This window comes from Castor canadensis, chromosome 6 (assembly GCF_047511655.1).
Source record: "Castor canadensis chromosome 6, mCasCan1.hap1v2, whole genome shotgun sequence".
Lineage (NCBI taxonomy): Eukaryota > Metazoa > Chordata > Mammalia > Rodentia > Castoridae > Castor > Castor canadensis.
Window position 1 is genome coordinate 44474463 of NC_133391.1, and position 14706 is coordinate 44489168.

Sequence of the window (14706 nt, forward strand, 5' to 3'; positions counted from 1 at the left end):
ACGTAATATAACTTTCTATTTGATTTTCATAGGGGCCTACAGTTAACCTGCCAAAGTTTAGAGCTCCTGCCAAGCAAGAGGGTCCATAACTCAAGAGAGGGTGTGACAGGAAACAGTTACACAAAGCAAGAGTGTCACGTGGCAGAAGATAAAGGGTTAAACCTGGGGTCACCTTGCTTAGTGTGCTTACATAAAGTTTATGTAGCATCTTTTCTGGAATATCACTTCAGTCTCAAGGAGAGGTGTGTGTCAGAGTCGTTTACAGGTCTTGATTATTAGCTGATTCTTGAACATGGGTTGAGACAGCATCTTATCTCAGTCCTGAGGTCACCAGGATATACTGGACCTGTGAATTTGAGAAACACTGTTGCTTAGAGGTTTTTTATTTGAAGTTCTGGGCATCTGGATACTTCACAGCCAATCTCTACAATTTTATATGGATCAGGGTGCAAGGATTAAATACAGTCATAGTTGTATATCGAAAAGAATGACGTGAGAAGAAAAAGAACTGATTCATTATGAGCCAGTTACTTTAGGCTTCAGTTAGTTTGCCTTGAGTTTTTGAGTAGACATTGGGCTTGGTTGTTTGTCCAGTTCTGGAAGTGTGAAGAATTTGAGGACTCTTTGAAATGGTCTGAATGCATTTTTCATTGTGAAATAGACATAATTATTTTGTTCTGGGGACAGAATATTACGTATTGGATCATAAGCTTCTTCTAAAGACTCGTGTATGTTACACCCCTGGTCTACATCCTATATTGTGAGAGGGTGGAACAGAGTGGAAGGAGATTCTAACATTGGGGTCATGTCCCTTAAAGGGAAATTGGTGTATTTCCACCTTCCCTCCCTTTTTTCTGCCCTCCATGACGTGAGGAGTTATCCTCACCTACATCTCCATCACGATGCACGGCCTCCACACAGGTTCACATGCACCAGGGCCATTTGACCATAAACTGAGTCATGTGTAAATGGGGACAAAAATTTTTGCCCTACATTTCTGTTACTCATCACAAGTATTTTTATCTCAGTAACAGAAATCTATTTTACCCCTTTTCAACACGACAGGTGGTTCCAGCCCCTGAGCCTGCCCAAATTAACCTTGTGAGGATGTAAGCAGCAAAAGATACTATGGGATTTCAGCCTGGGTCTATGGTCTGGATTCTTCACACCTGCAAAGGCATCACTCACCCATCCTTTGAGAAATAATATGTCCACAGTGTTTAGTATTAGAAATGGATAATGAGAAGTCCAGGACCTCTTCCTTGAGAAAACACCAGAACCAACTAAGTTTGAGCATGCTTGTGAATTGAGGGAATCCAGGTAGAAAACTCTCTGGCTCAAATAAGAAAAATGAAGTGGACAATTTGTGTACTCCTAGCAAGAAATTAGTTCTGGGCTGAAAACATACACAGTAACGAAGATTTTTCTTCTTTCCCTCAGAGTGTCCTACAGTAACACCCTCCTTAGAAGAGGAATGTGGAGTGTTTCCTCTGCTTTCAGCATTTCTCAGTGCCTACCAGGTTCATTGAGATGCAGCCTGGGCCAGGTGAGGGTACAGGTTGAGGAGCCAGGCTGCTACTTCAAAACCTCAAATTTCTGTCAGAGTCCTGGAGCCTTGCAAGTGTTGCTGACTTCTCTGAGCCTCAGCTTACTTCTCAGGAAAATTGGAAAAACTGTTAACTCTACTGGTTTGGGAAGATTAGAGTTGATACAAGGAAAAAGCTTATAGCAGTGAATGGCAAAATATAAGTGACTTTCATAAGCGTTTGGTATTCTGTCTGCTTTACTTGTCTTATGTAACTATCCATTTTCCTGATACAACCACCCTCCCCCACCACATTCAGGGAAGCAGCATGTCTTCTGATGTTGCAGGGGTGCTTGTGGCACCTATAAGGACTCCTAAAACCTGAGCCTCAATGTCTGCCTCACTGAGTCATGAGGTCTCTGAACCTCTGTCTTCTGCAGTATTCAAACCTCAGGGACGTGAGCAGACGTGTTCACCTTCAAATGATGCAGAATATCCTTTACATTGCCTACCCCTTGGAGGTGACCAAGACTGAAGGGAGACATGTTTGTGCCTTCCCACTGTTGAAGGGTAGAAACAAGCAATTGGAAAATATGTACTCCCAGCTAGTACATTTAGTTGAGGGTGTGGAAGAAGTTATTTGAATTCCTATCCTTACCTCATGTCATCCTTGCCCTGTCCCTGTGATTCACATAAGCCTCCCTCCCACCCTGGCACTGGGCTCAGCTGTGGAACCTCGCTTTTGGCATCTTCCTCTTGGAGAGGGTTGGACTGGTGTTTTAACTCAGGGATTCACACTTGCAAGGCATCTTCTTCTTGCTACTCGCATCTTGCTCTTCCTATTCTGTCATGAAAAGGCAGACTTGCTTATGCTGCTTGCTGGAAGATGAAGTGCTGGAGAGCTGCAGGTCTCATCACATGAGATAGGTCAGAGTGGGTAGATGGGCCTCTCATCAGAGCGACTTCTAATCACTGACCTTCACTCTCCAACAGGAGTAAAACCGTGTGGTTTTTGCACACTGAATATTCCTGCTGTCTGTTTGTCGACAGTGTTGACAAAGTAGGTATCTGATAGGTGAGCAAATGAGCAGGTACCTCATGTTAAGGCTAGGAGTCCCTTTGAGGAGGAAGCTACAGTAGTAGAAAATGATCTGTATGAGGGAATGTTGCTTCTTTGTACTTATATGTCTGTTCCATTTTCAAGCACTTTCCAGTTCTGTCTTTAGAGCCCAGAAGATCAATAGCCCGTAATCAAATTGGTGACTCATTTGTCCAAACTCGAGAGTGTTTCTCTGTGTGTGTGTGTGTGTGTGTGCACATTGTATCCTCTGCGCATGTGTGCATTTAGTGCCAGGGCATTGTGTTTCAGTGTATTTCATATATAGATTGTGGAATAAGATATGCTGATTAGTACAGTGAATTATATTGAGTGTGCGTGTTTGATTATCAGGAGAGTAGTATTGGTGTATGAGTGAGTATTTTGGTAAACGTTCACCGAGTGCCTGTGTGAATATACATTAGTTATGGCACCCTGTGATTTTTATTTTATAGAGGTAGTTCTGTTTGATGAGTGAGCTGTTATGAATATGGGTGGCTACTTCTTTGTGTGTTTGATTTGTTTATATTCAGGTCATAGTGTTCATTTTTATAACATGGTGTCTATGAAATAATTTTGGAGCTATGTGTTTTTGTGCAAAGAGATGTTGGAAGAACAGGGTTATGAAGTATGCTTGTGTATAAAAGTTGTGTATATATAGCATAGGAATATAGACACACTGTTTTAATTTCACAAGTTGGACCACCTGTTTATGTTTGCCCTTGGGACTGTGAGGTAATATATTTGTTTTTTGTGAATGGACAAGTACATTGTGAGTTTAGAAGGAGGCAGTGATGTCTTACTGTGCCTGTTGAGAGGTGCTGCTTTATTTGTTTTCAGCTTTGAAACACTGCGTGTATGTACATGTACAAGATTCAGGCAGTTGTGTGTGTTGTATTTGGAGATGGAGAATTGTGTCATATTGACAAGCATATGAGTTTGATCTGAATGTATTCTGAATGATCTGAATGTTATTGATGAGAAGTACGTGTAAATGGATTTTGGCTTATGCAGAGTGGTGCATAGTTTTGTGAAGATGAGGATTGTTTATTTTAAGTTTTCACTTGAGGGTGGTTGGCAGTATGTGCCATTGTGTTAAATATCAGATTGTGGTTCTATTAGGGCTTGAGGTTTGTACATGTTTCATATCTGTGCATGAGGGATTCTTTGTGACAGTCAGGCATCTGTCAAGGAGGGATTTTATGTGACAGAGTTTTCTGAGACAATCGGGCTGTGTTCTTAGAACTGTGTGTTTATAACAGAAGGTGTGGGGACTTGGGTATTGGTAATCTTAGCAGATTCTGTACCTATGTTTGCCGTACTGTGGGCATTCATATTCACATATCTGAATGCTTCAACTCATGTTACGTAGGCATATGTATATATTCAGATAATTTGAGAGCCAAGTATCCATCTGAGAGGTGTGGATGCAGGGTGTACACTTCTTCAGAGGAGCTGCAGGAAAACTGCATGTACACAGAAGTAGCCATTAGGATGCTGTGGTAGAGAGAGTATATGTGTAGTTCATGGCGTGCCAGGTTGTATTGGTGTTAACAGGAGTGTTTGAGGGTGGAACTTTTTAATGAAGTGTAGTTTTTGAATACGAATGTATTTATCTTTGGACTTCAGAGGGGTTTAAAGTCAGAAGATGTGGGGAAATGTGTGTAGTGGTGTCATTGTTGGGTTAGATGTTTATTTGGGACACCATTTTGGATTCATTGGGTTTGAGGCTGTTGGTGTGTAGTTTTGTAGACTGTTGGAGGCCTTTTGTGTATTTGGGAGTTGAAGCTGTTATATAAAGCTATTCTGGAGATATAAAGCCAGCATTTGTGAATATGCATTTGTAGCTGTGAGTTTTTATACTCCAGATGTTATAGCTGTTGTCATCTGTTTATTATCAGTGTATATCTGGTTGCATTTCATTTTAAGGAGATTTTACTGGTTGCACATTTATGGCACAGATGCAGCAATATGACTTACATTTATTGAACACAGGTATTCTGTTAATAGGATGAAGTATGATTTTTTCAGGAGATACAGAATTCTTTTGAGTGCATTCTGAATGTAGGTATGCACATACAGGTGATTGTGTGGATTTTCAAAGTTTGATTTGTTACATCAAAATCTGAAATTAGCTCTATACATCTGCCCTAGGCTTGCATTTGACCTGAAGCCATCTGTTCTACTCCTTTGATGCTTGTGTCAGGAGTCATCAATTCCAGATAGGAAACATCTGTCTTCTGTGTTTTCCCCCTCACCTTCACAGACAATAAAGTCCAACCATCGAATTGTGCTCCATTGTGGTCAATGTCCATTCCAGTCTTCTCTCCCTATCACCCTACCGGTTTGGTATAGTCTTCATTGTGAGTTGTAGCACCTTTTTCCACTACATTCTCTATTTCCTCGGTCAAATCATTCCCACAGACTCCTCACAGAGCTCTTTTCCCTTGAATGTGTTATTTGCTTCTCTGAAGAATACAATGTATGTCTGAGAGTCTTGGTCAATGCTGTATCCAAACCAACTGGCAACTGTCTGCTTGAGGAAGCCTTGTGGAAAAGGTTAGTTGGAGAAAAGTCAATTTAGAAAGTAACACTTAGGTACAGGAAAGCAATGAGAGGAATCTCACACTATAACTCTCTGTATCTCAAGCAGCAACCAACCCCCCCCCAATTCTACTTATTACTATTTATAATCTCTAACAAAATTAGAGATAAGGGCAGAACAGTTTCTGCTTGGAGGTGGGGGGTGGGAGGGAGGGAAGAGGAGGGGAGGGGGAGGGGGCAGGGTTGGGGGGAGGGACGACCCAGACATTGTATGCTCACATGAATAAAAGAAATTAAAAAAAGAAAAAGAAAGACGTCCCAGTGTAGAGAACTGCACAGTGAGCAGCTAGGCTGCACTTGTGCACCTGGGTCCCACTGTCCCACCTGATTTGGAAGTGTGGGGTTCGCAGGTCTCCATTTCTGTCTTTCCCCAGGGCAGATCTAGGCTCTACTCACTGCCACTCACACCACTAGGAGGCAGCATCAGTGTGGACCTTAGCATTCTGGGACACGTTGAACTTTGCAATCTTCTACACATACATGCTCTTGTGAAGAAATGGCTTACATTTCAAAGTGCAATGAAACAAACATGAAATGTAAATATAAACTCACTGGAAGGGTGCTCGTCTAGAATGCTAGAATCCACTGTCAGCTCTGACCCTGTGCAAGCACTGTTAACCTATGTGAGCATCAGCTTATTTCTCTGCGGAATTGTTGAAAGCCATGCTATCTGTGCAAGATTGTGGGGTCTAAACTGATTGGATGACATAAGTAATTGTCACAAATGTTAGGCTTATGGCAACTGATTATTTCTCACTACCTGATACAACTGCTCATTTCACTAACACTGCTCCCCTTCCCTTCCATATTTGGGGCATCGATCATCTTCTGTGATTTCTGCACAGCCTATCTCCTTGGTATTGCTCTACACTTGTCCCTGTGATCTGCCTTCCTTACAACCTTCCAGGTGCTGTTCTGCCATCCATTGGTGGGGGACATAGTGAGGCTTCTGCTGAAGTAGGCCACCCCGGTTCTCTGTGGGTCCTTATCATGTTAATAAGTCCAGAGTGGGGTTAGAGAATCATCCATTATAGCTACTCCAAATTGCTGATTCTCATTACTGATGAGAATACATAGCTATGGTTTTTATCTATTTAATTTCCAGTGGATTAGCTATAGGGTTACTGCTTTATATATCTACAGACCAGAACATGAATGTGTAATTCCCTTTGAGGAAACAGCTATAACAGCAGGAAAATTTTTACGTGAAGGAATGTACTCTGTTGTTTTCTCTCGCCTCAAATTTACATTTGCAGCTCATCTGTTCTTTCTGCAGATGACCTGTGCCTTCATCTAATTGCTGTCTTAACATCATATGTGTTTTTGTGTGTTGATGATACACATATTTTTGTTGTGTTTTTCCTTAGATAGGATGCAGTATCTACAAGAAAGTTGTCCTTTATGATTTCAGAGAAACCAATAGGACAATGTTTGGTATTAATCCTTGATAAGTGATAATTGAATGAAGGAATCAATGAGTGTTGTCTTAGATTGAATATCCTGCAATTCAGTCTCTGAGACAGTTTTGAGAGAATAAGGTTATCCTTGAAAAAGTGAAAAACAATGGCTCATAACTGGGGCAGAATGCAGTAACACCCAGTGCATAAAGCAGTGTATTCTGGCCTCGTGTCTGTAGAAAGCTAACATGCATGTCTCAATAGGGCTGTCTCTGGGTGTTTTTATCACTCTGCTTTATTCGTATCTAGACATGAAACTATAAGAACTATGTAAAGCCTACCTTAGGCTGAAAAACTGCTAAACAGTTGACAGCCAAGGATGTCTTCCATCAGGATTCCCAGCAATTAATAAAACAATGACTTTACACTGAGATAAGAACTTGGTGGCTGATGCCAGTATTCACCCCATCTATGCCTTTTCAGCTTGAATCTCTTTCTTCTTTTGTATTCTGCTGGTAGATTAAAATGTGTGTGTGTGTGTGTGTGTGTGTGTGTGTGTTGAAGGTTGTGGGAGCTGTGTACACGTTGAATGTGTGAATTTAGCTCATGTGAGTAATTGTGTCTAAGGGAAGTTTAAAAGTCACCATACACGTTTGTAATGGGGTTGGAGCTTATATACCCATGGCAGTATTTTGAAAGCTTATAGGGAATGCTTATGCGTATGTGAAGAGTGTGAGGGTAATGGGAAGTCTGTATCTAATTCTGTTTATTATGTTATGTGTGAATTCACAGCTCGTGCATGTTTTATGCGTGTGTTTGAGGAGCGTGGAGTGCTAATATATGTATTTTGAAATTGGGATTTCTATGTCTGTGCATTTGCATCATGGAATGTTGCTGTTGTGTACATTTAGAATTTATCAATGTAATCCTTTGAGGATTCACATTTTCACAGTTTGAGGGGATATGTATGTGTGCCATACAGTGGTTTTTCAGTGTTTTGGTGTGTGGAGGAAGCATGAAATAGCACATGCCAGATTATCTGATGTAACACGTAACCTTCGTCTCATTAAGTTGTAACAGTCAAGATTTAATCTCACTTAATTGTATAATTCCATTTGTTTGTTTTAGAGTGTTGTTGGTGTTTTCACCTTGGATGCAAATGGATTGAGTGTCCGATCTGGGACAGGAATAGAGACTGTTTCTGCTCAGAAGTAATCTATGGAATCTCTGCTCATGTATCACTGGCCAAGCTCAATCATCATGGAGCATCTCCGTTCCATGAGGTCAGGATGTGCAACTGAAACAGAGACACCTCAGATAGGGACAGAGAAAAACCTTCATAATAATATGTCATCCACTTTGTGCATATTGTTAGAAATTGTTCCATTGCTCTAAATACATTCCCACAAGGACACGAGGAAGTTATGAGGGCGTGTGTTTAGGGATGTGAATGTTGCTGTGTGACAAGGGCTGCACTGTCAAGTATGGAATCTTTATTAATAATGAATTTTAGGGATGCACATCTGCTTGTGTGGTAAAAGTTTTGGTGTGGGTATTCCATGTCGTGTACATTTCATATGTAGACTCAAATGAATATGGATAGGTTGAATGTATATTCAGTGGTCTGGAGAATGTGATGCTAGGAAAGTGTGGGTGGATTTGGGGATCTGAGAATCACCTCAAACTGCAATCCTCCCCATCTCCACCTCTCCAGCAACAGGATTTTCTAGAATGAACCATCATGTCTACCGCTTATAATCACTTCAATGTGATATTGAATTCAGTTTGCTAGTACCTCGTTGAGTAGTTTTGCATCCGTTTTTATAAGCTTTATTATTCAGTCTGTATTTTTATCTGGCTTGGCTATCAAGGAAATGCTGGCCTGCTCGTCTCCTAGAGTAAGTTTAAAATTTGTAGGAAGTGTTTGCGAATGACTGTCGTTCATTCCTCTTGAAACGTTTGGTAGAATTCAGTAGCAACATCATCTAGTACTATGATTTTCTGCTTTGGAACATATTTGATTATGAATTCAATCACCATCAAGTATAATTATTTTCAGATTTTCTATTTCTTCATGATTCAAACACACTAGATTGTGTATTTGTAGTATTTTGTGAATTTCACCTAGACACTCCAATGTGCAGACAAACAATAATCCAGTCATCTCTTCAAATCCGTTTTATTTTTCTAAAATCAGCAGTAATATCCTCTCTTCCATTTCACATTTTAGTTACTTTAGACTTCTCACTACCTCAGGGAACTTATCTCTAAAATTTATTTATTTTGTTCTTTTCCAAGAACCAACTCTTGCTTTTGTAGATTTGCTGTGTGGTTTTTCCTTGCCTTTTTAATCTCCACCTTGATATTTATTATTACCTATTTATGCTAGCATTGTCTACCTTGTTCTCTTTATCTGGTTTATTAAGATGTAAATGAGGTTTAGATTTGAGATCTTCCTTCTGTTTTAATGTACGAGTTTACAACTATAGATTTCACTCATACGATTACTTTTGCTACATCTCTTAAGTTTTGACTGTTTTCTCTTCTATGTGTCGCTAGAAAATTTTTCTTACTTATCTTTAGATTTCTTCTTGTCCTTGATAGTTGTTTAATAATGTTTTGTTTGATTTCCATACATGTATGGATTTTCCAGTTTTTCTGAATGTGTTCATTTCTAGTGTCATAACATTTTTTATCAGAAAAGATCATTTGAATCATCTAAATCTCTTAAATTGTATTGGGACTTACTTGTTTTGCCTAAAGTTTTATCTATCCTGGACAGTATTCTCTATGTGCCTGAGAAAAATGTGTATTCTGCTTTTCCTGATTTGATTTTTCTGGATAAGTTTTTCTTTGGGGTTCAGATTGTGTATAGTGTTGTTAAACTTTGTCATGTACTCCCATGCAAGTGCTAACCAGCCCCGACACTGCTTAGCTTCCGAGGTCAGACGACACTGGGCGCATTCAGGTTGGTCTGGCCCTAGTCTGCCATGTACTCATTAATATTCTGTCCTGGTTCTTCTCCCTGTTATTGAATGTGGGATCTTGAAGTTTTCTATTTTTAATATTGAGAAATTTCTCCCTTCAATTCTGTGAGTGCTTGCTTCATGTAGAAAGGAGCTCTGTTGTTTGCTCTCTATATTGTTGCAATTATTTTATCTTCTTGGTGGGCTGGCACTTTTGTCAGTATACAATGTCCTTGTCTCTTATAACAGTTTTTAATTTAAATTCTATTTAAAAACATAAGTATTTTATCTGCCATGCTGTCTTCTGATTACTATTTTTATGGAGTACATTTTCCTATCCTTTCACTTTATCTATTTATGTTTAGATATAAAGTGAATCTGTTATACGCAGGTTATAGTTGGATCCTGCTTTTTGTTTTTTCTGACAGTGTTTCTTTTCATTAGAGAGTTTAATTCACTTACATTTAACTTAATTACTGACAGGGAAAGGATGTTGCATTGTTTGTCATTTTCTTTAAGTCTTACACCTTTTTGTCATCCATTTCCTACATTATTGCCTTACTTTGTCCTTAGTTTTTATAGTGTCATTTGATTCTCTTTTCATTTTGCATGTATTCTTATAAGCATTATCTTTGTGGCTACCACTGTGGTTACAAACAGCATCCTTGTTAAAACATTTAAAATTGATTCCAGCTTCTTCCTGGCCACACAAAAATTCTACTCTCAGTGCTTGCAACTTACTGTTATTGATGTTACAAACTACGCATTTATAAATATGAATCTCTTAACAATTACTTTTTATCATTCTGTATGTTGGTCCTAAAGAAGAATAAAAAACCAAAGTAACAAAATACTGATTTTAAATATATTTACATATATTTACCTTTATGGAAGACCTTCATGTTTGCCTGCCTGACTGCCTTCCTTCCTCCCTTCCATCCTTACCTAAATGTACTTTCTTTCCTCTTTTCTTCCTTTCTCTCTATTCTTTCCATATGTTTACTTTTATGGAAGATCTTTACTATTTTTTCTTTCCCTCCTCCCCTTCCCATTCATTTTTTTTCTCTTGTCTTTTGTTTACATTCCTTCCTTCCCTTAGGTTCTCTCAGCTAGGCCAGGTTGGCCTCAAACTTCTGATTCTCCTGTCCCAGCCTTCTGGCTACAAGTATTGTAAGTGTGTGCTCCAAGTCAGGCAAAAACTATTTAATTTTCACATGTATTCTTGTTGCTGTCTTGAGTCCTTTCATCTACTTTTGAAATGCTCCCTTAAGTGACTGGAATCTGAGGACCATGATGTTAACTGTTTTAATAAAAATGTGAGAGAAGTTGATAGAAAGAAACAGGTTTATTCTATATTGTCCTGAGAAAACTCCAAGTGACCTTTCCATCTGTGAGGACTCAGGGACTACAAAGGGCTATTTTGGGACACAAGGGCTTACAAAGAGAAAATGGGCAGGAAATCCCAAGACTTGATGGGGCATTTTTCCTTTTCCTTATTACTGCCAGTCTTTCATTCTATTTCTTTATTTTTATTTTTTTAATTTTTAAAATTTTTTATTATTCATATGTGCATACAATGCTTTTCTCCCCCCTGCCCCCACCCCTGCCCTTACCACCCACTCCGCCCCCTCTCTCTCCTCCCCACCCCCTCAGTACCCGGCAGAAACTCTTTTGCCCTTATCTCTAATTTTGTTGAAGATAGAGTATAAGCAATAATCGGAAGGAACAAGGTTTTTGCTAGGTGAGATAGGGATAGCTATACAGGGCGTTGACTCACATTAATTTTCTGTGCATGTGTGTTACCTAATAGGTTAATTCTTTTTGATCTAACCTTTTCTCTAGTTCCTGGTCCCCTTCTCCAATTGGCCTCAGTTGCTTTTAAGGTATCTGCTTTAATTTCTCTGCGTTGAGGGCAACAAATGCTAGCTAACTTTTTAGGTGTCTTACCTATCCTCATATCTCCCTTGGGTGCTCTCTCTTTATCATGTGATCAAAGTCCAATCCCCTTGTTGTGTTTGCCCTTGATCGAATGTCCGCATATGAGGGAGAACATATGATTTTTGGTCTTTTGGGCCAGGCTAACCTCACTCAGAATGATGTTCTCCAGTTCCATCCATTTACCAGCGAATGATAACATTTCATTCTTCTTCATGGCTGCATAAAATTCCATTGTGTATAGATACCACATTTTCTTAATCCATTCGTCAGTGGTGGGGCATCTTGGCTGTTTCCATTACTTGGCTATTGTGAATAGTGCTGCAATAATTTCATTCTGTTTCAAAGAGATGTTTAACCAATATCTCTGATCTGGTTGATTCAGGCTCAGCGGGAGAAGTGCCGGGGATTTTTTGGATGGAATGTCTTGACATGGTGATATGGGTGCTGGTTCACGCAGAAATATCACAGTGAAATTTCCCTCATGCATTTAGGTAAGTGAGACCTTAGAAAGAACTTGTGTTCACCAAAAGGGATTGTGGAGGGATGGAAAACAAAAAGAATGCAGGAGAAGCAAGGAGAAGTTTCAGATGAACCCCACTTATAGCTTCAGCATTTTTTTATAAGACAGACCCAGTGGTAATGAGGTCCCTTACCTAACTTTATTTGGAATAGCTTATCACACCTCACTTTGCAAAGGACCTTTTGTTCGATACAGAAGTTTTGGATAGTTTTATCACACAATATTTTTAATATATCTTCCCACTGCCTTCTAGACAGTTCAACTTTTCTGAGAAACATGCTGATGATCTTCTGACATCTTTATAAATGATCAGTTGTGTTCTTATGATGTTTATAACGTTCTTTGTTTTATGCCTTATAATAGTGTATTGTGGATGTCTTTGGATTTTGTCAAGCATGTTCAATTTGTTTATCCACAAATTTCCTCCAATTTGGGAAGGGTGGGGTCATCATTTCTTTAATCTGTCTTTCCCTTTGTCTTCTCCTTCATACATCTTCATACTTCAGTAACCGGTCAACCTGATGATGTCACATAAGTCCGCTAGGCCCCATTCACTTTAATTCTTTTTTGTTCCTCCTCAGATTCAGTAACTTGAATCTTCACCTTCACTGTTTCCTTCTTTTGCCTTGATGAGTTTTCTTTTGGTGCCTCTAGTAAATTTGTCAGATGACTTACTGATTTTTCTCAACTTCAGAATTTCTTAAGCTCTTTTAAATATAAATTGTATTCCATGGTTGTTATCTTCATTTTGTTCATATCTCATATTCTGCTTTTTTTCATCATTGTTTATATTCTACTTTTGTTCCTTGAGCATTCTTACAACAGTTCTTCCAAACTCTTTGGCAGTAATCTGCAGGTGTTTGTGCCTTTTAGGTAGAATGTCTACAGTTTGATTTTGTTGTCATGAATTGGCATACTCTCTTATTTCTTTGTATGCCTTCTGAGTTTGTTTTTGTTCAAAATTGGCATTTGACAAAACAGCTGTCTTATGTCTTTACTGACTGGCCTATTACAGGGCAAGACCTTCATCATTGATCCTACTAAGAAGGTTGTCTTAGGTCTTTTGTGGGCAAGTGTCCTTTTTTTCATTTATGATTTTATTAGCCTATGATAGTAATACAGGAGGATACATTGTGATACTTACATGTGTGTTCAAAATATATATTAGGTGGATTTACCCCCTCAATCATTCTCCGTCTTCCTCCCTCTCTCCCCTTCTTAGAATAATTTCACAAGGCCTCATTCTTCTCTTTTCATGTATGCATACAAAACACATCTACTGTATGCATCCTCATTCCCCCTTCCCCTGTGTCCACCCCCATTCCACTGGTATCGAACCCCAGAAAAGATTTATTTTTCTTTCCTGACCTTTATTTTTTAATTACATGCACATTGACAGTCCAGCGGGGTTTTGCCTTGCTACTGCAGGTCTCTATATTTCATGTCTTCTTGAGTCTTTTTTCCAGTTGTGCCACATACACACTATTGCTTTTCACTGTCTAAGTTTACATAATGAGTTTGACTCTTACTCCTCTTGGGGTCTTAGTTATTCTTTATATTCCTATTATTGATTTCTAGTTCCAAATACCTGTAAGCCTGTAGTTCCTTTGAATCTTTGATTAGTTATGCCCAGAGCATTCTGTAGCCTGAGATCTGAGCTGTCCAACACTTGGCCTTGTAGGTTTTGAGTGAGGTAACAACAAGACTAATCAGGCATTGTGCAAATGGGTCAGAGTGCTGTAAATATAACCTACTCTTCTCTCTCTGGCTCATAGTAGGGAACTGGGGACTGGCGCTGTTGCCTTTCTCTAACCCCGCTGTATAGAATGAGTGAAGAAGGAAATCCCTCCCAAGCTGGGATTCAGACCTCATTGGAGTATGTATAGTTGCAATCAACTGTAAAGTAGAAACATTGGATGAATTGGCCTACAGTTTCTTTTTGTCTCTACAGTTGCTGGCTAGACTTAAACCTCTATGGGGTGTAAGCAGGAGCAGGCAAGCTAGAGTGGCCAGGCATGAAGGTTTTCAGAGGGACTCAAGGGTTCTGATGACAATTGCATACAGTTTGGCTGCATGGGAACAAGAGGTATTAGTGGAATTAGAGGATTAGTGTGTGCTGTGTCCCTGTTCAAATAGCAGGAGATAGTTGTGGTGATGACATTATGTATGATGCTATACTGAGAACATGGCTGGGCAAGTACTCACCCTACAACACTTCTCAAACATGTAATCCTAGTAACAGGAGAGCCCCTTCCTCATACTAAGTCCTTCCAGTACTCTCTACTAAGAAAGAAATCTTAAAAGAACTCTGTCACTGTTTGCAGAACATCAATAAAGGATGAATTTGAATCTAAGCGTCAATAAATTGGTGGCTGTCATTTGTTTTCCTCCCCATCTTCTGTTGCTCAAGTGTCCCCCTAATTTCGTTAGAACCCTCACCAATGCATTACCTGGTTCCCTCAGGGAAGGGAGTGTTTTTCAGGCCTTTCTCAAGATATTGTTAACAGCTGGTGAATATTTGACTCATAAGAAATTAAGCTTGAAACTTCCACCCAGTTGAATATTGGGATCCTTTCTACCACATTTAGCAAACTGCATAAGGCTCAATTGTGTCCATATCTCAATCAGTCAGTTTGTTAGACTCTTAATTCTCCTAAGTA